The sequence below is a fragment of the Equus quagga genome, chromosome 3 (assembly GCF_021613505.1).
Source record: "Equus quagga isolate Etosha38 chromosome 3, UCLA_HA_Equagga_1.0, whole genome shotgun sequence".
Taxonomy (NCBI): domain Eukaryota; kingdom Metazoa; phylum Chordata; class Mammalia; order Perissodactyla; family Equidae; genus Equus; species Equus quagga.
Genome location: NC_060269.1, coordinates 98,359,914 through 98,386,162, shown reverse-complemented (window position 1 = coordinate 98,386,162; position 26,249 = coordinate 98,359,914).

Below are 26,249 nucleotides of genomic sequence, written 5' to 3'. Positions count from 1 at the left end.
GGGCGAGGGAAAGCAATCACACTTTGAGAGAATAGATTGCAAGTTGTATCAACAGTGGACCTTTCAGCAATAGGTTTAGACAACAAGAAGTCCACTTGCCCCTCTGCAAATGCCATGATGGTGAAGAACTTAGATCCTGCAACCAGATAAAATCTTAGAAGAAAACAGCCTAATAATACCTTAAACTTTTGAATTCCCTGAAGTTGAGTCCACAATTGATATGAAATTGAAAATGAACTGTTAAACTAGAGGAGAATAAGAAATCTTGATATGGCAAGGTTTGGGTTTCTATTCCTGACTAATAAGTAAAATAGTCCTAGTGTCAACAAATGACACACTCTGAAATGTAAAACTGCTGGGTCTAGGTGGGATGCACAGTAATAAAGATTCCTTGGCTTTAGCTAGGAGCTTTGGCATTACTTACTATGTTGTAGCAAGCAAGTAACCTTTTGTATTTTAGGACTTAGACAATGTCTATACTATGATTGAAATTTTAGGGAAATTGGTGGAAAAATGTCACAATTTTTGGAGTGTGTCCACTATTGAGGTCCTACAAGTAAGGGATGCACTTCATTTCAAGCTAGCTATCTGAATGCCGAGGAGAGAGGGTGTATTTCTAAGATACCTCTTTTCTGCTTGTAGTCAGTAAACCATGTGGCTGAGAATCAAAATGAACCTGCATCTTGCAGGTTTGGGAAACCCACATTTTCTTTTCTGAGCTTAAGTTAGTGCAGACAAAGGCAGGAAGTTGAAAACACAGTATCCTTGATCACCTCATGCATCTCTTGCTGTATATATCCTGTCTGACAGAGCTTGACAAATTAGTCCTATTGCAAGGAGCCATTCGCTGAGCTGCAACATGGGGGCAAGGAGACAGACATAAAACCTAGCTGCATTCTTCCTAAGCTCCTGCCTCAGCTTATAATTTTGGATGCAAAGGCCAAAATAGAAATACTTAGTTTAGTTGGCTGGAGGATAGGTATTATAGAAATATGTAATTAAGTTTAGTTGGCTGTAGGGTAGACATTGCATGCCAGTCTTGCAACCCATTGGTAAGGGACAGAAAACAGATTTACACACCATCTCTGTTTTTGGTTTCTAAACCACAGAGTTACCAAAAGCAAAGTGACCAACAGCCAACTAAGATCCTAAGAGAATTGTATTGACAATAACACCAAGCCCTGCAAACAAAGGCCTACAATTGCTTAATTCCAATACCCTCATGTGCAGCAAGGGATAAGGAAGTGTCTTCCAAGGAACAAACTCAAGACCACTGTATTAACTGACCAAGAAGTTCATCTACTAGCTAATTAGGGTACCCTTAATCACATATTCTCCTTATTAAGTATATACCAATATCTAATAAAATTATCTTTATCATGCTGTACCATGAAGAGCTGCATCCAGATCTGGCCAAATGAAAAGCACCTCATCCAGAACTCTTGGTTTTCATGCAAGAATCAATAATTAGATAAGACTTTGGCATGCGTACCATTGGGGAGGGGAGTATTACCCATGGGCAACCTAATTACATTATCTTAAGCTAGGGCATTTTTAAAATTGTATGTAGTGAAAGAAGCACAATTATAGATGCTGGGTAGCCAAGGGGTGGAGTGCAGTAGACAACACTTGCTTTTTGCCTGTCCATCTTTTCAGGAAATACCTTTCGTCTACCTGATAAAGCTTTCAATGATGTGACTTTTTTTTCCCCTGCCATAAAGATAGGACGTGAGCCAAGCCAATCTTTCTAGTCATCTAGGAAAAATTTTACTGAGGCCAGAGCTGCTGCTGACCATCTTTGACCCACCATGGAGCAAGACTGTCTTACTATGTAACGAAACCAGAAGAAGACAAATACGAGCAATAGAAAGTAGAGTCCAGATGATATCATTTGAAATCCGGGATCATATAATCACCCATTGTCTTTCATAATTAAGTGGCCACTAAGTTCTGCCTTTTCTGCCACCAACCCCTGCCACCCTCGTTTAAGCTATTTTAAGGTAAATTTTATTCTTTTGCAACTACAGTAGTCCTGACTAATATAGCCGTCTGGGTGGCATAGTCACATTTTTAGAGAATCTTACAGAACAAAGACTGAAGCAGTAGTTATGGTTGTCCCACCAACACCACCATGGAGACATTCCTTCAGTTGCCTTCCTTGGAGAAACTGTGTTTGACTTTATTAAGGAAGATAGTGATTTAAGATTACTTGCCAGTCGCCAAAGTCTAGCCTCTTTTCAGCCCCTACCTTACCTGACCCTTGTGGAATTAGGCATCAATTGTTGCAGTTTCCAAGGGGGCCCCAATAAAACAGTTTCCCTCTTGCCCAGCCTGAACAATATGAGAAATAAAGGATAGAAATAGGGGCCAAAATATCACTTTATCACTGATAAAACAGTTGGTTAATGTTACTTGGTGTGAAAACCAAATAGACTTGGCAACTGATCCCCAGAATTAGGAGCTGTATACCTCCAGTTCCTAGCAATGCTTGACAAGGACAGCATAGAGGATCAAATGAGAATTCGGCCTCTGGACAACCTCCTCTTGGAGGTTGGCAGACAAAGCTAAGTCAAACATTCCTCACAAATTTACTAATCATATAAATCACTCAATCTCCCTAAGCATAGAGAAAGACCTGGAACTGTTGAGGTCCTTTCACAGGAAGCAAACATCAGAAGCAAGCAAGATGTTTTCTCTCCTAGCATCCTTGAGCAATTCCTGCTTGAAACCCACTGTTTTTAGTTTCCATGATAGCTTCCTAGTTGCTTTATCTATCTAATCAATCCTACTTAGTATTTATAGGCCTTTCTTCTATCTGGCTCTTAAGTATTAAGAGTTCCCCATGATTCAGGCCATTGCCCTATTTCTATTTTATGTACTCTCCCTAAGGAATCTCATTTAGTTTCACAATTTCAGTTACCATGTTTAAGTCTAATGAATTCATAACCCTTATCTCCAACCCATATAGATCCAGGGTACCAATGGAATTACCATGTTTAAGCTAATGTTCCCGTAACTGTATCTTCAGCCTAAACATCCAAGATTACCAAACCCTGTTCGTTCTATGTCCTTGTATCTAATTACTTTTTTTTTCCCCTGAGGAAGATTAGCCCTGAGCTAACATCTGCTGCCAATCCTGCCCTTTTTTTTTGCTGAGGAAGGCTGGCCCTGAGCTAACATCTGTGCCCATCTTCCTCTACTTTGTATGTGGGACGCCTACCATAGCATGGTTTGCCAAGTGGTGCCATGTCCACACCTGGGATTCAAACCCGCAAACCCCAGGCCACCAAAGCAGAACGTGTGCACTTAACCGCTGCAGCACCGGGCCGGCCCTAATTACTTTCTTTGTCCTCGCCACCACTGCCTTAATTTGGCTTGTACCATCTTTCACCCATACCATTGGAATAGTCTATTAGTTTTCGTGCCCCTGATTCTACTGTACTCCGTTTTTCCACCACATTGCCACCTGAGTTACTTCTCTACCTTGTAAAAACAATTTATTTTGGAATACAAAAACAATACATATTCATTGTAGAACACTAAGAAAATATAGAAAAGCACACAAAGAGGAACATAATTCCATCAGCTAGAGATAGCCACTGATGCATTTTAGTGCAAACCTTTTCAGTGTTTTCTTTTTTTTTTTTTTAAGGATTAGCACCTGGGCTAACAACTGTTGCCAATCTTTTTTTTTTTTTTTTTTTTTCTGCTTTATCTCCCCAAAGCTCCCCTGTACACAGTTGTATATCTTAGCTGCAGGTCCTTCTAGTTGTGGTATGTGGGGCGCTGCCTCAACATGGCCTGACGAGCGGTGCCATGTCTGCGCCCCGGATCCAAACCCTGGGCTGCTGCAGTGGAGCACAGGAATTTAACCACTCGGCCACAGAGCCGGCCCCTCAGTGTTTTCTATGTGTATTTTTTTCTCTAGTTTCCATCTTTAATAAGCAAAATCACAATTACATTATTTTATAAAAGGAAGTTTTATATTTTATAAAAAGAAGTTTGGAAACTATTGGAGAAGTGGGAAAGGAAACAAGTATTTCTAGCTTCCTGTAGTTCACTTTGCCAAGTTGGCAGCAGGTTTATTCTTTTTCTGGAATTGTTTTACTTTTTCATTGTTTTTTTTTCCCCCACATTTAATTGTACAAACCATCAAGCTTTTCTTCTCCCAATAGACCTAAGTAACACTGGATGCTTTCTTTTCGTTTTAGACTGACCAACACGGTTCTCAATAAATTAATTCAGCCAATTTGTATTTTGCTTTAAAGCAGTAAATAAATGTCTTGAGTGCCTACTTTGTACCAGAGTCTATGCTAGACTTTGGGACTCTATGTGTATTTTTAAATAAAATGAGACGTCTGCTGCTGCTTTATAGTATGCTTTTTAAAGGAAAAAATAATATATGTGAGCATATTTTCGTCCTTAAATTAAATGTCCTTGATAATATCACTCATATTAAATAGATAAGGGATATATCAATTTATTTAAGACAAACATTGTAAACTGGCAGCCTATAACCAAAACTGGTATATGGACATGCTATAGTTTTTCATCATAGCATTTCAAAGTTGTTTCAATTTTGAATGCCTTTACACCAGATATGCTCTCTTCAATTCCTCGCAGTTTCCAAAAATTCCTATTATGTTATGCTCAGTATTCCCTCATTTTTGTCACCTACCTGTTTTTATTTTGTTGTTGCTGTTTTGTGTGTGGTTTTGTTTTTTTTTTTACGTTGGTGTTTGAGTTGAAAATGGACAAGTTAGCCAACATAAGAATATATTTTCATTCATTCACCTAGTATTTGTTGCCTACCTACAATGTACCAGGCGCTGTGTTAGGCAAGAAAATGGTGAGCAACACAAACATGGTCCCTTATAGCTTCAAACCTATCATCTAGTGTGAGAGACATGCAAATGAAATAACTGCTACAAGGGAAACCTGGCCTCGGGACTCTTGTTTTGTTTGCGGGATGGAGTTTTCCTGAGGAAGTAATATTTGAACTGAGGTCTATAGTAGGAACTACTTAGGCAAAAAAAAAAAAAATAGAGAATATTCCTGGCCAAAGGACTATATATGCAAAAGTCTTGAAAAGAGAGATATCAAATTGTGTCAAAAGGGCTGAAACACAGAAAGTGAGTGGAATAGTGTTTGCGAGATGAAGGTGGAGAAGTTAGCAGAAGCCAGATCATTCAGGGCCTTGTGGACTATGCTAAGGATCCTGAGACAGATATTGAGATGAAATCTGCCTTCCTCTAGTTGCTATCCATCCAATGACTCTAGTCTTCCTCTTTCCTTCTTTTTTGGTCACTCCTAATATGACACGATTTTGAGATCTCCTTCACCCTGTGATCACCCTTTTTTAGAATTTATAATTTTCTTAGTCTACTGCTCTGGAAGCAGAGCCAAGAAAGAAATAGTTAGGCTGAGGGGCAGGGGGATAACAATCTAACACAAATAATAATTAACTACTGGCCACTTTAGTAGAACACAGTTGCTGCATAATTCAAAATCAATTAAATGGTATTGGGTCATGAATATATATTTTATGTTAAATTTTCTTTTGTTCAAAAATGTATTATCTCTTAAAGTTTAGGTTAAAATTAAAATAAGTATTGCTTTTCTGTTTGTACTCCTAGGTTGGGTAAAGAAGGGAAAAAAGCAATGGAAAAGCTTAGAGATTCCTGGATAGAAAGAGAAAGCCAGCCTGTGATTAAATATATGCCAAGGATAATCTACAACTAAAGAATGTACATTAACTCTTGGTTATGAAGCAAAAAAGCTACCCACATTTAAGTTTTGTGCTCCATTTTATGTTTGTTTGTTTGACAATTTTTGTTCCTGTTTGTTTCAAAGATTTAAAGTAGTTACTGCATAGAGCAACTCCTATATAAAGATTTGTGAGTTCCTGAATTTTTTACTTTCAAACTGAATGTCAAGAGAAACATTTTCAGAGTTCAGATTCAGAGAAAGCAAGTATATTAACAACTAGCAAGAATATGAAAAGTTAAAACACTTCCTGGCTTGTATCTTTCTCAGGAAAAACTGAGTCCATTAGAAAGTTGGGGAGTGGTCTGGTAATACCAGAAAGAATTTAGGGATTCCTAAGGAAATCTTTGATTCATTCATTGATTATGCCACAAATATTTATTAAATACCTACTGTGTGATATACACTATTTTGGGCACTGGGTATAGCTCCTACAAAAGTGCATTATTTATGAATGCATTTTTGTGCAGGAAATCATACAATAGACCCTTGATGTACACATAAAAGATTCTCCCAGTCACCTTCTTAAATCCTCAAATAAGCAAATATTTTATATCATGTAACTTAACCCAGGAAATAGAGTAAAGTATAACTAATCTTTAATATTTTCACAAATAACAATAAGTTTAAAAAACAGGAAAGTTTCTGGTCTAGCTTATGAGGAGCTTAGAAGTTGGCACTCTGTCCTGGTAACAAGTAAAAAGCTGAACAAACTGAAAAATCAACAACTCTTAGATCCATCAGAGCAGTGAGGTCACAGGGCAAACCACTTCCCCCAAAATTGGAGAGACAGACAGATGGACATAGAGAATCACAGCTTACTGGAGCAGAAATCTCCACAAGAACCAGTGCTGGGGTAGGGAAACCTGAACTGTAATTGACAAATTACTAGAGGCTTAGTGTGGCTAAGACTTGAGAGTTAGAAATCCAGGAGGATAAAATCATAAGGGATCCCCATGCTTTGGTGAGTTTTACTTCCAGGACCCCTACCAGGTCCTCACAGTGAATAATACTGTTCATGTTTCTGGCAGGGGGAGGAGAAAAGTAATGATTTTGAAGTATACCAGAGCATTATGGTCTTAATAAAGCCTGCCCTCAGAAGAAACTATTTTACCAAAGCCTAACCTGCTGAGGTTTTATCAGATCCTAACCTAATTAGGGGAAGGGAAATACCCAGCTCTAGCTCCCTCTAGCTATCCTGTCCCACCTTAGGGGGAGTGCGAAGGGGAGAGACTGAGCAGCACTATTCACTATTGAGGGACACAGGCTCACCAAAGACTGAGACCTAATCATAGGACTATAGAACACTTCACTTCCCTCCATATCTTACCACTGCATTTCCAAAGGCCTAATTACTACAGTTCCTTTTACCTAGTATATCATGTCTAGCTTTCAATGAAAAATTGCAAGGCATCCTAAAAGGCAAAAATCATACTTTGGAGAAACTGAACAGTCATCAGAACCAGAGTCAGATATGGCAGGAATGTTGGAATTATCAGACCAGGAACTTAAAAATTCTGTGATTAATATGGTAAGGCTTTAATGGAAAAAGTAGACAACATGCAAGAACAGATGGAGAATGTAAGCAGAGAGATGAAAATTCTAAGAAAGAATCAAAAAGAAATGCTAGAGATCAGAAACTCTAACAGAAATGAAGAATCCCTTTGTTGGACTCATCTGTAGACTAGACACAGCTAAGGAAAGAATCTCTGAGCCTGAGGACATAACAATAGAAACTTCCCAAACTTCAGAGAAAAATCACTGAAAAAAACAGAACAGAATATTCAAGAACTGTGGGACAACTACAAAAGGTGTAACATGCATGTAATGGGAATACCAGATGGAGAAGAGTGAAAGCACCAGAAGCAATATTTGAAGCAATAATGACTGAGAACTTCCCCCAAATTAACCTCTGACACCAAACTACAGATCCCAGGAAGCTCAGAGAAGACTAAGCAAGATAAATTTTTAAAAACTACACCTAGGCATATCGTATTCAAACTTGAGAAAATCAAAGATAAAGCAAAAATCTTGAAAGAAGAAAGAGGAAAAAAACCTTATCTATAGAGAAATAAAGATAAGAATTACATTGTTTGTGCATACATTCGATTACATACATTTCTCCTCAGAAACCATGCAAGCAGAACAAGAGTAAAGCGAAGTATTTAAAGCATTGCGAGAAAAAAACACCAACCTAGAATTCTGTGTACTGCAAAATTATTCTTCAAAAGTGAAGGAGAAATAAAGACTTTCTTAGATAAGTAATAATTAAGGGAATTCGTTGCCAGTAGACCTGCCTTGTAAGAATTGTTAAGAGAAGTTCTTCAGAGAGAAGGAAAATAGTATAGGTCAGAAACTTGGATCTACATAAAGCAGTTCATTGGAGAATGAATAAGTGAAGGTAAAATAAAAACTTTTATCTTTTCTTATTCTTAATTGATCTAACAGATAACAATTTGTTCAAAATAATAATACCAACAGTGTATTTGATTATGTATACTTATGTGTGTATGTGTGTCTGTATACATATATATAAGCATATGTATAAGTGAAATAAAAGACAGCAATGATACAAGGGATGGGAGGAAAGAGTTAGGAATATTTCGTTATAAGGTACTCACATTACCCATGAAGCAGTGTAGTGTTAATTGAAAGTGGGTTTAGATTAGTTGTATATTGCAAACTTTAGGAAAATCACCAAAAAAAGTAAAGAAAAAAAGCATAATTGATATGCTAAGACAGGAGACAAAATGGAATCAAAGGAAATGCTCAATACCACCAAAGACAGAAAAAGTGTGGAAGACAAAAATAGGAACAAAGAACAAGGGCAGCAAATAGAAAACAGTAACAAATATGATAGATATTAATCCAATTGTATTAATAATAACTTTAAATGTTAATAATAACTAATTAAAACACAGAGATTGTCAGAGTGGAGCAAAGAAAGCAGGTGGTGAAATAATAGAATAAGAATACAGAAATAGACCCCATGCAAAGCAAGCCCAGAATCAGAAACATACGTATATGGCAACTTGGTACAGAGAGGAGATTATAATTCATAGGGGGAAATGGACTATTTAATAAATTATATGACAACTGGGAAAATAATAAAATTAGAGCCCCACTTAATACCATACATAAAACCTAACCCTAAAAAGCAGGAGTTTAAAACTCTTAGAATAAAATCACGGAGGAGGATAGGACTTCTTAAGCAAGATACCAAAAGCATAATCCATAAAGGAAAAATATGATAAATTTCACTACACCAAACAGAAACATTCCACATGACCAAAGATACCCGCAATGGATCTAGTGAATTTGCTGGCTCACCGTTCATTTATTCATTTAATGAATATTTATTTGCTTAGTTGGTGGGGTCCCAGCTGTTGACAAAATAAACCAAATTCCTGCCCACATTTAGCTATTCCAGTCGGAGAGTAAAACATGAAGAAAAATAAAAAAGAAAAGGAAGATAGGGCTAAATGAGGGAAAGACTTGTAATCTACCACAAGATAAAGTTAGGAGAAGCTGTACTCTAAAAGTGACAGCTGAACAAAGAACCAATGGAGGGACAAGAGAGAAGCGTGCAAGTACTTGGGGGGACAAGCATTCCAAGCAGAGGAATAGAAATGCCTAACTTCCTTCTAGTATGTCTTTCTGTACAGAAGATATTGAATAACTGAAAACTACTTTACCCAGCCTGCCTTGCAAATAGGGGTTCAGATCTGATGGAGGTTCCTCCAATCAGATATGTACAAATCACAAAAGACTTGACATCAGAACTGAGTAGAGAGAAAGATAGAATGTGGACATGCATTTTGCCGGTACAAATTTTGGCAGACGCTTCTGAAACTTGAAGATTTGGCAGGAAGTTATCTGATCATAACCAAGATGGTGTGATTTTTCACCCAAAAGCTTTAGCAACAGAGGTAGAATGGTTTTGGAGCCAGATGCTTTAGTTATGATTTAAACTTGGCAGGCACCTTCCTGATCTTGGCAGGAGCAGTAGCTCCCCTGGTAGCCCTAATGTGATGTGATGCTTTAGGTATTAATTCTGGAAGTTCACTTAAAATTCACTTCATCTGTCCACCAAAATAATTCTGTAAGCCATTTAATGTCCACTAATATACTCCTTTCTGCTGAAACTACAGTATATTCTACTCTCTTCAACTTAATTCTGACCAATAGAGTAGTACCATCAACGGCTATAGACGACATCCTCTCAAGAAAATGGGAACCTGTGATGGATTTTCTGACCTAGGTGGGTTTTTAAGGAAGCAAGAATACTAGCATCAGTTGATGGGACCCAGAAAATCTGTTACTTAAGTGATCACCTGTGATTGCCTGGAATGAAGTGCCTACTGAAGGCAAGACTTGCAAACTATATTACTATAAAAGGGAGAATGAGTAATACAAGGTTTGTGGGGTGGGCCATCTGCTTTTAACTGTACCAAAAAACCTTAAATAAAGACAATGACAAACCAGAATTTAAAATTCCAGGCTCCAGGCATGATTAGAGATTCAGGGAGCTTCTGTAATTGCCCTAAAATAAACTCTTGCATCTGTAGGTCCAGAGCAACCATATCTGAAAATAAGATATAGAGTCTGATCTTCCAAGTTTCAGAGTTACAATGGAACCTGATTTTATAGGATTTCTGGAGCTTATATGTAAAAATCAGGGACTACTGGGGATATAGTGAGACCCAAAGAGTATTTGGATTAATTCAGATAACTGGGATCCACAAAATGTTAAGACTCACTGAATCCCCCTTGCCAGCAGCCCCTCTTCCCTTTATGTTGAGGCTGTCCTTTCCCTGCCTGAAATCCCTGGAGCAACCTCACTTGAGGAAGCTACCTCATGCCTCACCTCTGCCACTTCTTATATCCAGTCCAGATCTATAACTAGAGTCATGCTCCATTAAGAGAAGTTCTGTCACATGACAGGGACAAGATTTTGCTAATTTTCACCTCCAGAAAACTGGGAATATGTATAAAGATGGAGAAGCAAAGAACACGATTTTTGATAGAGTCAAATTTGTTGACATAGGATTCTCAATTCAATGTGTTTAAATTATTTTGGAGTGGTTATAATCATTTGTTTGCTTGAGTGACTGAAATATATTTTCAATGGTGGACAATGTTCAGTGGATTTGAGACGTCAGAAGTTCCTTAGCAAAATGCAGAAGAAGGAAGAGAAATATTTAAGGAGAAAGGAAAACTTCAGTGGATTTATAATGTTCACTTTTTCTCCTACTCTCCATTGTCTCTCAGAAGGCCCCGGAGGATACTCCCTCCACCAAGATATTGAGAAAATAGTGACAGAAGTATCAGCAGTCTTAAAAAGGTCAGCGCTCTAGTTTCCGTCATCTAAAGACTAGTAATAAAATGGGGAAAAAATGCTATTGAAAGAGGTTCTCTGATTTTAATAGAAATGATTTTATCCCACAGTAGCACAGACCAAGTTATAGCATATAAGCAACAGAGGCAAGGTAGCTGTGATTGCCATAACTGTAAGACTACAATGGTATTCAAAGTGAAAGGATCTTTTGTAATAGCAAATTGACCGTGAAGTTCCATAGGACTTAAATAGATAGGCAGCTCACAGGAATAATCGGGGTTGCCACACTGTACATAGCCCTTAGCAACATTTACGTTATAGTCTATGTAGACAGTGTCTTCTGGAGCACAAGACTCACTGTGATGAGAATGGTGCACCCTTGAATTGTGCAAAATGGTGGCCTTGATATAACTTAAAGCATACTGAAAATCGCAGCTTCTTACCTCGTCTCCAGTCCTGAGTCATTTCACAGTCCTTAAGAAGCCCAAGAAGGGGTCACATGTGGAAGATACGTGCATCACAGGTACATGTTGTGAATCTTTCTCCTTTCCATAAGCAACTCATGGACATTTGCTAATGCTTGGTCCCACTTTTTTCACCCTATCTCCATCCACACCCTTGCCATGTCCTTACCATAACCAGAGTATAGTTCCTGCCCCCTCACTTTGGGCTCAGTGGTATGACTTGCTTTGGCCATTTTCATGTAATGAAAGTAACATTGTGCCAGTTCTGAGCCTGGGCAAGTATTTGCACATGTATGCCTGACTTCTTGCTTCTCTGTCACTGTCTTGAGAACACATCCCAGCTATTTCACTGATCCAAGGAAAAAAAGAGTGGAGCAGGCCCACACCAGCAAACTTGCAGCATGGAGCAGAGGTACCCTCAGCTACACTGCAGATAAATGAATAAGGCCAGCTGAGATCAGCAGAGCCACCCAGGCACGGTCTTTCACCCCCTACCATTAAAAAAGAAGGGCAACACCCAGTGGACCTCCTTAGATTTTTGAAGATAATATATGGCATTTGTGTATGCTGCTCCAATCTATTTATTCTAGACTACAGCAACTGACCCACAGATGTGAGCAAGAATAAATAATTGTGTAAACCACTGAATTTGGGGGTAATTTGTTGTGATCAGTATGATACCTGTGCATTGGGAAAAGGGAAATACCCAGAAATTACTGGACACTGACTCTTAGCATACTTGAATCTCCAGGACTTGGAATGCCACTATGATCCACCAATTAGTATGGCTGCTTATGGAAGTCAGGTGCTAAATGGAGTCTCGGCCTGGGACTGCCTCATGATGGTTCATAAACCCCTTGTCTTGTTATTTGTCCAGTGCTTTTATGGACATATATGACATTGTAGGAATACCTACGTTACCTTCCTAACTTTGAAATGAGGGCATTTGTGGCAGGAAGGGCCAGATGAAAGCTTCTGAAACTAGTTCCCTACAAAATTAGTAAAGCTGCATTCCTTGGGAATTTGCAGAATTAGTGCTACCATAAAAGACTTGAAAGACGCAGTAGCAGTGATTCCTGTCTATTCACATTTGTCTATCCTCTCTTGCCTAGGTAGAAACAGATGAGTCTTGGAGATAACAGTAGATTACAGTAAATGTAATCAGGTACTGACTCTAGTTACAGCTGCTACTCCAGATATGGTCTCTTTAATAAGGGAAATCAACACAGCCTCTAGCAGTTAGAATATGGCTATTAATCTGACAATTGCTTTTTCTCTCCATCTCAGTGAGAACTCCAGAAGGTGTTTGCTTTTACCTTGTAGGAACACAAATATATTTTCATTGATCTTTTTCAGCTCTCCAGCTCTGGGTTACAATCTAGTCTGCAGAGACCATTACCATCTCACCATCTCATAATGCTGTATAACATCAGACTGGCCAACTACTTTGATGATATTCTCATAGAACTGGGTGAATAGATTTCAAAGACTGGATAATAAACTCCAATGAAAATCCAGGTAACTGTGACCTTACCGAAATTTCTGGGGATCAGGTGGTCTCAAGCATCTCATGATATTCCCTCCAATGCAATAGGAAAAGTGCTGTACCTTTTTCCCATATCACTAAAAAAGAGATAAAGCACTTGATGAGCTTCTTTGGATTTTATAAGTAGCATATACTACATTTGGATGTGCTGCTCCAGTCTATTTAATGAAAATTAGCAAGTTCGAAAGGTCCTCAAAGCAAGAGAACTTTCTAGCTGGTCTAGGCTGTAGCATGAGTGATTGTCGTTTAGCTGCATGACAAGTGATTAAGAGTCTATGGCAATCCCTGATGAACATAGATGCAAAAGTCCCCAACAAAATAACAGCAAACGAAATTCAACAATACATTAAAAGAGTCTTACACCATGATCAAATGAGATTTATTGCAGGGATGCAAGGATGGTTCAACACCACAAATCAATCAATGTTATACACCATATTAACAAAACAAAGGATAAAAATCATATTATCTCAATATATACAGAAAAAGCATTTGACAAAATTCAGCATCCATTTATGATAAAAACTCAATGAAATGGATGTAAAAGGAACATACCTCAACATAATAAAGGCAATATGTGATAAATGTGCAGCTAACATCACACTCACTGGTGAAAAACTGAAAGCTTTTCCTTTAGGACCAGGAACAAGACAGGCATGCCCACTCTCACCACTTTTATTCAACATAGTATCATAAGCAATTAGGCAAGAAAAAGAAAAAGAGATATAGGCATACCTCATTTTATTGTACTTTGCTTTATTGCACTTAGCAGATGTTGCAATATTTGCGTGACTCATTTTATTGCAATATTTGCTTTATTGCAGTTGTCTTGAATCAAAAAGCCATCCAAAATAAGAAAGGAAAAAGTAGAACTGCCACTATTTGCAGATGTCATGATACTATGTATAGAAAACCCTAAAGATTCTGCCAAAAAAAAATCTTAGAACTAATAAATGAATTCAGTAAAAGTTGCAGGATACAAAATTAATTTACAGAAATTGGTTGCATTTCTTCTATAGACTAATAATGAGCTATCAGAAAGAGAAATTAAGAAAATAATCCTATTTACACTGGCATCAAAAAAATAAAATACCTAGGAATAAATTTAACAAAGGAGGTGGAAGACCTACACTCTGAAAACTGTAAGACAGTGATGAAAGAAACTGAAGATGACACAACTAAATGGAAAGATATACTATGCTCATAGACTGGAATAATTAATATTGGTAAAATGCCCATACTACCCAAAGAATCTACACATTCAATGCAATCTCCATCAAAATACCAATGGCATTCTTCATAGAACTAGAACAAAGAATTCTGAGGTTTGTGTGGAACCACAAAGACCCTGAATAGCCAAAGCAACCTTGAGAAACAACAAGAAAGCTGGAGGTATTGCATTTTCTGATTTCAAACTATACTACAAAGCTATCATAATCAAAACAGTATGGTACTGGCACAAAAACAGACACAGATCAATGGAATAGGATAGATAGCCCAGAAATAAACCTATGCATATGTGGGCAATTAATCTATGATAAAAGTGGCAAGAATATACAATAGGAAAAAGACAGTCTCTTCAATAAATGATGTTGTGAAAACTGGACAATTACATGCAAAATAATGAAACTGGACCCCTATCTTACACTATGTACAAAAATAAATTTGAAATGGATTAAAGACTTGAATATAAGACCTGAAGCCATAAAACTCCTAGAATAAAACATAGGCAGTTAGCTCTTTGATATCAGTCTTAGCAATACTTTTTTGGATCAGTCTCCTCAGTCAAGGGCAACGAAAGCAAAAATAAGCAAATGGGATTGCATCAAAATGAAACCTTTTGCACAGTGAAGGAAACCATCAACAAAACAAAAAGGCAACCTATTGAATGACAGAAGGTATTTGCAAATGATACATCTGATAAAGGGTTAATATCCAAACTATATAAAGAACTTACACAACTTAATATCAAAAAAAAAAACCCAAACAACTTGATTGAAAAATGGGCAGAGGACTTGAATCAACATCTTTCCAAAGAAGATATATAGATCGCCAACAGGCACACAAAAAGATGATCAATATCTTTAATCATCAGAGAAATACCAATCAAAACCACAATGAGATATTACCTCACACCAGTCAGAATGGGTAATATAAAAAAGACAAGAAATAAGTGTTGGCAAGGATGTGGAGAAAAGCGAACCCTTGTACACTGTTGGTAGGAATGTAAATTAGTGTAGCCACTATGGAAAACTTTATGGAGGTTCCCCCCAAAATTAAAAATAGAACTATCATACAATCCAGCAATTGTATTTCTGGGTATTTATTCAAAGAAAATGAAAACACTAATTCAAAGAGATATATGAACCACTATGTTCATTGCACCATTATTTACAATATCCAAGATATGGAAGCAAGCTAAGTGTCCATTGATAGATGAATAGATAAAGAAGATATGGTGTATACATATGTATACACACACACACACACACACACACATATATATACACAATGGACTATTACTCGGCCATAGAAAGAATGAACTCAACATGGATGGACCTAGAGGATATTATGCTAAATAAAATAAATCAGATCAAGAAAGACAAATACTGTATGATTTCAGGCTCATAGATTCAGGAAACAAACTGGTGGTTACCAGAGTGGGGAAGGGTTGGGGGTGTGGGTAAAATAGGTGAAGGGGATTAAAAGGTACAAACTTCCAGTTATAAAATAAGTCATGGGGATGTAATGTAATGTAAGGATAGGGAATATAGTCAATATGATTGTAATAACTTTGTATGATGACAAATGGTAACCAGACTTATTGTGGTGATCATTTCATAATGTGTGTAAATATCAAATCACTATGATATACACCTGAAACTAATAGGATATTGTACATCAATTTAAAAAAAAAGAGTCTATGACAGATCAAGATGCTGTTTGGAGCTTGTGGCAAGCCCCAGTAAGAGAATCACAATGTAGGCCCTTAAGGCTTTGGATCAATGGTATATAACTAACTATTCTCCTTTTGAGAAACTGTTCCTGGTTTGACTTGTGAGCCCTGGTAGAAATTGAACACCTTACCGTGAGAATTTAAGGACTTGAAGTCTTGGATGATGTCACAAACATTATTAGTTTTATCTAATCTAACAAGCTATAAAGCTGCATATACCCAGAATCACTCTGACATCAACTGGAAGTGATACATAGGAGATTGGAGTAAAGTTTGCCCTAAAGCCACTAGTAAATGATGTAACCAAGGAGGTAACTCACATTACCAGCTGCTTACTCTTTCTATATTGCCGCCATTCTATCAAGTCACACTTGTGACAACAGTGGGAATTCTCTATGATCAGTTGATTTAGGAAGAAAAAAATTCAACCTGGTTTGCAGATGCTTCTGGAAAATGAACTGGCTCCTGCCAGAAGAAGATTATCATAGCATTACAGTCTCACTCAGAGATTTTTGCTGAGCTAACATCTGTGCCAGTCTTCCTATATTTTGTATGTAGGACGCCACCACAGCATGGCTTGAAGAGTAATATGTAGGTCTGTGTCCAGGATCTGAACGCACAAACCCTGGGCCACCAGAGCAGAGTGCATGAACTTAACCACTACACCACCGGGTTGGCCCCTATCTTTTCAAAAATTGTTCTTAGTTTTGTTGGTCTTTTTTAACCTGTTTTTTGGTTTCTATTTCCTTTATTTCTCCTCTGATCTTTGTTATGTTCTTTCTTCTGCTAACGTTGGCTTAGTTCTTATTTTTCTAGTTCCTTGAGTTATGTTAGGTTATTTGTGAAGTTTCTTTTTTTCCTTAATATAGACATTTATCATTATAAACTTCCCTCTTAGAACTGCTTTGGCTGTATCCCATAAGTTTTGGTATATTGTGTTTCTGTTTTTATTTGTTTTAAAATATTTTTTGATTTCTCTTTTCATTTCTGTTTTGATCCATTAGTTGTTCAGGAGTGTGTTAATTTCCACATTTGTGAATTTTCCAATTTTCCTCCTGTTATTGATTTTGTTTCATAACATTGTGGTTAGAAAAGATGCTTGATATGATTTTGGTCTTCTTAAATTTGTTAAGACTTGTTTTGTGTCCTAACATGTGATCTATCCTGGAGAATGCTGCATGTGTGCTTGATAAGAATGTATATTCTGCTGCTGTTGGATGGAATGTTCTATATATATTTGTTAGATCTATTTGTTCTAAAGTGTTGGTCAAGTCTAATGTTTCTTTATTAATTTTCTGTCAGAGTGATCCACTGTTGAAAGTGGGAGGTTAAAGTCCACTATTATTTTGTATTACTGTCTATCTCTCCCTTCATATCTGTTAATATTTGCTTTATATGTTTAGGTGCTCCAATGTTGGGTGCAGGACATGTGTGGGGTTGGGGGGAGGATGGCAGCCCTGGTTCTGGGGCAGTACAACAGTGGTTCCTTTGGGGTGAGTGCTGTAGCAGCATTTCCCTCTCTGGGAGTCCCTGGTTGCTGTGGCAGTTGGTTACCTCAGTGGAAAAAATCTGGATGTCCCATGTGGACTAGTCTCCTGGGGTCTGTGTGGATGAATGCTAAATTGTCTTTTGCTTTGAAAGCTGCCGAGTCCACAGCTATTGTGAGAGCTGTTGAGGTTAGCAGTTATAAAAGCTCCCAGGGTCCTCCACAAAGCTGGCCACTAAGGACCACAGTGGCACCTGCTGCGAGGTTGATACTGATAACCTCCACCCTTCTTCTTCATTCCTAGCTGTCTCCTGATGTCTCAGTTATGCCAGTCTCCCCAGCAATCCTTTCTGTGCAGTTAGTCTTCATTTCTTGCTCCACTATTTTGCTGCAGGTTTTTAATTTGACTCTGAGCTGTGAGGGCTATTTTTGCTCCTGGAAAGCTATCTAATTGTTATTTTATGTGGAGGGGTGAAGGCTGGTATCTCCTATGCCACCATCTTGCTAACATCACTCTCTAAGAAAAAGTCTTTATATTTACTCATGTAGTTACCATTTCTGGTGCTTTTCATTCCTTTATGTAGATTTAGGTTTTCATTTGGTATTATTTTCCTTTTGCTTGAAGGACTTCCTTTACCATTTCTTATAATGCGGTGTTGGTGATTAATTCTTTCAGCTTTCTTTTATGTCTGAAAAAGTCCTTATTTCATCTTTGTTTCTGAAGGATATTTACAAAGGGTAAAGAATTCTATGTTGATTTTTTTCTTTTTAGTACTTTTAGGGTGTTGCTTCACTATATTCTAGCTTGAGTTGCTTCTGATAAAAAATTTATTCTCATCTTTATCTTTGGTCACATTTATATCACGTATCTTTTTCCTCTGGCTGCTTTTAAGATTTATTAATTATTACTGGTTCTAAGAAATTTTGCTATTAAGCTGTGTTAGGCAAGACCAGACAACATTTAGTCTAGGATTAAATCTTACTCACCACTAAGGCAAGACCCTTCTTATATCCTGTCTGATGTTTCTAAAACATGAGGTTTTCCACTCTGGCTGTTGGGGACAGGTACTGTCCTACTCTATGTGTGAGCTGTGAATACTCTTTCCTCCAGTGCTTTTGGGTGGTTCTTCCCCCAGCGTTGGGTAGTTTCCTCACATGCATGTGCTGATCAGTTCTCAACCAAATATTCAAGAGACACTCTCTGAAGATCTCTGGAGTACTTTCTCTGTGCAGTTCTCTCCTCTCTAGTACTATTCTCTTCCAACTCCAGCCTCTTTGACTTCCCAGCTCCTTCTCCTCAACTCAAGGTTATTCATCCCTGCATTGCAGACTGGAAATGTTCTCCAGGCAGTAAGCTGGAGTTATGGTATAGCTTACCTCATTTATTCCCATATGACAGGGAACAAATGTCCTTCATTGCCTGATATCCAATGTCTTGAAAGCCATTATTTTATAAATTTTATCCCTTTTTATAGTTATTTCAGACAGAAGGGTAAATCTAATCCCAATTACTCATCTTCAGCAGAAGCAAAAGTCCAGAGTGATTTTTAAAAAAGAGCACAAATCTTTTCATATTATGCTCCTCATAAAACCTGTCAATGGCTTCTCATTGTTCTTAGGATAAGGTGCATAGCCTTTAGCAAGGTCTCCAAAATCTGGCTGCTTATTGCTAATCTTATGCCACTCTCCCCTTACCCTTTCTGTTTTAGCCACACAAGCCTTCTTTCACTTGCTCAAACTCAACAGACACTTCTGCCTGTCCTCCCCTAGCCTCTACACCATACGTTGTATACCCACTTTTCACCCAGTAACTCAAACCTATACTTCAGAATTTGCCTTGACTGTCATTTTTTCGAGGAAACTGTCCTTAGCCTCCCTCAATAAGTTATGTTTTTATGATTGTCCCCATAGGCTTAGAGATCAACATCGAGATTAAGGAGATACTCTGTAATACATCAGGGTGTTATGTGAAATAATTTCTGAGGGTCTTTCAATTATAAATTTCTATGATTTGATATACTGCACATTCTTTAAAAACAAATGAATGCGGGGCTGGCCCCGTGGCCGAGTGGTTAAGTTCGCGCGCTCCGCTGCAGGCGGCCCAGTGTTTCGCCGGTTCGAATCCTGGGCGCGGACATGGCACTGCTCGTCAGACCACGCTGAGGCAGCGTCCCACATGCCACAACTAGAGGAACCCAAGACGAAGAATACACAACTATGTACCGGGGGGCTTTGGGGAGAAAAAGGAAAAAAATAAAATCTTTAAAAAAAAAATAACAACAAATGAATGCATCATTTTGAAAACTATCTTACTTACTAAGACTATAGTATTTTGCTAAATTTAATTGTAGAAGTGTTAAATGGGATCTGGTAGCATTCAACTTCTCAGGAAGGCTTCTTTGAATGGGATTAAACATTGCCATACACACTGCACCTCACCTACAATTTGTTATTATTTGCAAACTCTATGTATTGACTAGGTACTCAGTATTATAAGCACCAGAGAGGTCATACAAAATCAATTCCGTTCCTCAAGAAAATTAAGATTTGTTTAGAGAGATAAAGCCTTCATGTAGGAAACAACAAGGAATTGCCAGTTATTTACAAGATAATGATGGGGCCAGCCCAGTGGCGCAGCGGTTAAGTGTGCACGTTCTGCTTCTCGGTGGTCCAGGGTTCATTGATTTGGATCCCAGGCACTGGTTGGCAAAAGCCATGCTGTGGTAGGCATCCCACGTATAAAGCAGAGGAAGATGGGCATGGATGTTAGCTCAGGGCCAGTCTTCCTCAGCAAAAAGAGGAAGATTGGCAGTAGTTAGCTCAGGGCTAATCTTCCTCAAAAAAAAAAAAAATTGGAACCAAAAAAAAAAAAAGATAATGACTAAATGCATGTGAAGTTGTATATTCTGTAAGTCCTGCCCTTGCTACTCTGAGAGTGAGAAGGACTAAGACAAATTGGGTAGAGACATCAGCCACTCAATTTTACGCTAAAGAAGGGACCCCAGAGGCAATATCAGGTAGATTTGTTAATTATCTGGAGTAGCTAGAAGCAAAAGGAGGCAAAAGATAAGTACAAAGCATTTCCCAAGGAGAAAAGCTGGAAAGCAAGTCGATGAAACTGAATCTGTTATCAGATGCAAGGAATGAATGTTGGGCCAAAAGCCAGAAGGCAAATCAGGGGTCATGAGTTGTGTCAACACAGGAATACAGTGGGAGAAAGGAGCAAGATAGCAATGAGGCTGGAAGATTCAGCGCTCTGGATGTGAGGAGGGCTGAATTACCTGAAGCTTTCTGTAACTTACCAGGGAAGCTTACCTGTTACTGAAGCTTAACTATTATTGAGTATAAGGCCGGCTGATTTAAGGAAACTGGTTAGGGGGAATTTGCCCTCCGACTCCTATAGAAACACCCAGGCTTGCCCTCTCTAGGAAGGGAAGGCTTTCCCAGGGCTTGCCCTGGAAGGTATCAGTTCTCTTTGGTAAGAGGTTCTGTTCTACCTCTGTGCCTTAAATGAGTCATATATGGCCATGTCCCCCAGCATTTGCCTGCTGTGATCTGTTCACTATAATTATTGTGTACATGCCTCCCTGGTTCATCATCTGTACTCATTCATTGTGTAGTCCGTCTGGCCTCTGACTGTGGCTCCATTCCCAATTTACAGTTCTGCTCTTGTCCTTTGAACTAGACTTTGGTGTTTGGTTTCCTCTTTCTGGTTATTGGCTTACTCTCAAAAGCGTGTTCTAATGATCATCCCCACTTCAAACTACTTCACTTTCACATTCTGTAGAGACCCAACCCCCATTTCTGTAGAGACCTTTACCCCTATTTCTAGTCATGGAGCAGTACCTCAACTCAATCCACTGGATCATACACAAGGGATTCTCATCAGTGGTTGTTCATATGTATTTCCTCTATTAAGTGCTGTCTCTACCAGTTGAAGTACCAGAGCTAGCTATAATAACAACGAAGTCCAGGTCATTCCCTACTCTGTACTTTGGCTCCTTCTTTGTGGCAGTTGGTTAAGTTGCAAAGGCACTATATGCACAGGGATTAGTGAAAATGAATTTGGGATGCAGGAATGGTAAACCTTGAAGTGGAAGGCCCCACTTTATGGGTCAGGAATCTTGTTCTCCTACAGGCTAGAAAGTAGTGATGGGTGGTTCATGCCTATTATGAGAAGAGCCACAGAACCTGCTTTTTGTATTGTTTCCCTTAGTGTTCAGGACTGTCAACTTAAGCTTTCACTTATTTAACAGATACCTATTGAGTGCCTACCCTGTATGTATTTGGCACTGGGCTAGAACTTGGGGATACAATGGTGAGCAAAAATAGGAATGGTCCCCGCTGTTACTGAGCTTACAAGCTAAGTGGGGGAAAGATATTATATATTAATCCAAAGATTATTTAATGGAAATTATTGCTAAATACAATATAATAATATAGCTATCCCACATAAACAAATGTAAATATAGTAATATAACTATAATTAATGGAAAACTATAACTATGTTAAGTGCTTTAAAGAAGAAGTACATGGTACTATAAAACAGTATAATAGTGCTTTCCTGGGAAATTATGATTGATCTGAGATCTTAAGGGAAGACAGGAGTTACCTAGGTAAAGAAGGGATGAAGTATATCCATCCTAAGTTCCTTTGGTAAAAGGAACCATGGTGGATTCGAGTAGTTGAAAGAAGGCTATTGTTGTCATTTGTGTCAGAAAGCTATTAAAAGCATGTTGCCAGATGAATCTAAGAAGCAGGTAAAGGCTGACCATAGAGGGCCATTGTGAGGATTTCTGTCTTTACCCAATAAAAGATAGGGTGCCATTGAAGTATGTTAAGCCAGAGAGTGCTATAATTTGTCTTTTGAAAAGATCATCCTAGTCCTAGTTGCTCACGTCGAGGAGGCCAAAAGGATGTAGGGAGACCAGCCAGAAGGCTGATTTTGTATATTCAGGCAAGATATAATGCTAGCTTAGACTACTGTGTTGGTGGTGGAGGTGGCTGGAAGTGGTTGGATCCAAGATATATTTTGAAATCAGAGTTAATAGGAGTTCCTGATGAATTAGAAATGAAGTGTGACAATTTCCTCAAATCTCTGACCTCTACCGCCATCCTTGAACACTTTTAGAAGATGGTGTTATCTCCTATTTTACTAAAAAAATGGAAGCCATTAGACAAGAACTCCCTCATTTATCTGCCGTCAAACATGCACTAGAGAGGGGCCTAGGGCACTCAGTGCCTTCAGGCGAGAGCCAGATTTCAATTAAAGCAAGGGAGTAAAGTGAGAACTCAGAGAAATTTCTAAGGATAAAGGAGTGTGTTGTGGATAAGCTCTGGCTGTTGTATTGGGCTTTTTACTAAAGTCTAGAATTCCAGGAAAGAGTGAGGACCGATCTGAAGAAAGGAAATGGAAAGTGTTATGGTGATAATGGTGAAGTAAAGGATGAATGACCATACAATCTGTCATATAATGGAAGCATGGGTGAAAGGTATGGTGAATTTTTTTGAGGGGGGACAGATAGTGGGAAGTGGTCAGAGAATTTGACCAGAATGGTCATAGATGTAGAAATTGGCAACCCACATGTTGGAAGGTCTGGACAGTGCTGGCTGCAGAAACTGAAGACTCACATGCTGCAGGGCCTAAGTGATGGTGGGTATGAAAACCGAAGAAGCCAGACTTCTATCAGGAGATGTCCATAGTTCCTTTGGGTTGTTTTGGGTTTTTTCTGGGAACTGACATGACAAAGATTATGGTGATGCTAGGCATGAAGGAAAGCAGCAGACATGAAATCCATATTTGCTGAAGAAGGGGTGTGTAAAGATTGTTACAGACCAACTTCTCAGTTGTAAGACAGGTGATGGTTTATTTGATATGTAGCCATGGGAAGTTTTCTTTTTGCTTCCAATCGATCATTCTTTTTAACCCTTATTTGTGGATAGTGATTAGGAGGGGGTGAATTCAGACATGGAAGGATCTGAGGGATGCACTCTAGAAACACAAGACTAATTGCAATACATGGCCTCATTCTAAATTATCAGGTAGTGTATGGAGATGGAAAAGGGCTATGACAAACCATGATAAGTTTCTTAATGAGCTCTGAGAGATCAAGGTATAATTTTTCCTAGGGCCTCCTGAGCCTGCTTTGATTCTAGATGCAAATCTTGCAAGCAGTGGTATGCATCAGAATGCTGTGTCAGAAAAAGGATTACCAGACATCCTCATGGGCCATGTTTAAGATCTTGAGTGAACCTCAGTTTCCACCAGGTAACCATTTGCCTGGGCTTCACTTTCGTGAAGCAGCATCTTGACTTTTTGGGGCCCCTTTCAGTAATTCTCGAGCTCCTGCAGATGCTGCTTGGCCCAAGGGTTTACCTCTTATCACTCCCAATGAAGTCTGTCGCTTCTAGCTGTGGTTGTAGGGCCATGTCAGTCTTTGAGCAAAGACCCTCAGACATGAATAACCTTGCCTGTCAAAAAATTCCTAGATTCATTTTGCCCTGTTTGTACCTGGTGAATACATGATGTGGAATTTGACTCCCCAGAAGAATATGACACACTGCACCTGATATGTGCTTAGTTCTGTTGTCATTTATGCTGTCCCTTGTTAAGAACATCAGGTCATAGGGGAGTTTTAAGCCCTCTCAGGTGAGTATATCTAGACCTTAAAGACAGTATTTATGGTGTACATGTCCAGTCTCATATATTATGTAACTAATTATTGCCATAGACAGCTTTCTCTAGAAATATGTGCACAGGCAAAGTTCACCTCCACTTGAGGCACCCTTATGGCAAGGATTCCTCCATGGAGATGATGGAGAGCTCTTTTAATGATGACAGGAGGAGATGGATGGCTGCGTACGATTGAGATTAAGGTGAGAAAGCTCTTTCTTCCTTGCAGGGGAAATACCATTTGTAGACCAATGATATCTTATCTGGTTCCTCTAACTTATTTGGCTGGAAAGGGTATCATTCAGGATTCTGACAGGATAATAGAGCTGCTATAAAATTTATGGGAATAAGAGATTTATTAAATGTGCAAGGAGCTGTGGAAATGAAAGTCTGGAAGAGGGAAGTCAGAGATTCAGAGGAACCATCACTAATCAGTAGTTTCTAAATACCTGCCCGGTGGACAAGTCCAAGCTTGCTGGGAGAAGCAGGAAGCCAAGTACTTCAGGCTACCGACGTGCAATGGCGAAGGGGGAGCTTGTGGTGAGGTCTATGGAAGCTACTGCCTCTGGGAAATTTTTGCCTTCATGTTGCTACTGCCTCTGTGGGTCCATAGCCAAGTACCTGGTGGAGGGCCTAGGGTCACTGTTGGCCAGCAGGACCAGCAGCTGGGAAGATGACCAAATGCAGGGGAGGACAAGCTAGGACCTGCTTACATTCTGTGTCAGTTTGCACCATGTCTAACCACAATGAACTTATGAGAATTATGGCTTTTACTTTACTTTTGCCTTCCAAATCTTGTGCAGTTCCTCTTTGGGTCAACTCTAACCTAGTACTATAGAGGGAAGGGAATTTTTGGAAATGTAGTTTTTGGCATTAGCTAAATTCACATAACACAATCCGGCACAGACATTCAAACCCAAAGCTCTCAAAAATTCTTTTACTTGAGTTTCCTCAGAGGTAAAGATGGCATAGTAGTCCTAGGGCCACAAAACTCTGGAAATCATACGAAGCTAAATTTTTTAACATACCTAGATCATGGAGAATCAAGAGAACACCTGAGTGTTGCAATGCCTGAAGAGTATCACCAAATACTTAAATTGCTCCAAGCGTGTCTGCAAGACCGTTTCCCTGATAACATTCCTTGAATGTGGATTTGATTTCATGCTCCCTCTGAGTTGGTCCAAGGCCTTTGGGGATGGACAGTCTCATACCAGTTCAGCTTTGCAGTTGCAATAATTCCTGGCAGAATTGGGGTTTCTCATTCTTCTCTTAAAGAGTACCAGGTCTCCAGCAAAGAGGCAAAGAGGGCTGAGAGTTTGCCACAGATATTTCATCTATGGAATTCCAAAGGGCATAGAAATCTTCTAAGAGTGGAGTACATTCCCTTTTTTTTAAATTTGAGCCACAAATGCAAAATAGATGATGTATTCAACTCTTGATTTACAGTTATTATCTGCTTCTTGTTTCAAGAATGCCATTTAATAGGCCAGATTTTATATATACATACTCCAGAATGAGAGCATCAAGTCAAGTAGTTGTTCTTTGGCCTGTGGGAACGCTAGGCTCAGGTGAAGTTCAATGTCTAAGGACTCCAGGAGTTCACAGCGTTGTGTGTCTCTAGTTAGTTGATGATAATAGCTCTCTAACAGCAGGTGCTTATATAACATATATGCCTGGACTTGTTCTCCAAAAATGTTCTATCTCAGTACAAACTCAGCAGCTGCTATCGCTTCTTTTTTCTTCTTTTCTGCTGTCCTCCTCTCTACTTGTCTATCTACACTGGAAATTCATCCTGCTTCTGAGAAGGAAGTCATAGCTATAGGAGGTCTGATTAGGTGGCTATGCAGGAAGTCTGATGAAGATTTGTAATGAGTTTGTTCAAGTTTCTTGGAGGAGCAGTCCAAGCTATCTTATTCCAGTATGATGACACTGTGATACACCATCTGGCTTCCTTTCAATGAAGGACTGAGGCCTCAGCTGCTGAAGGGGCTATCTGCAGACAACCTTAAGCTTTCAGCAC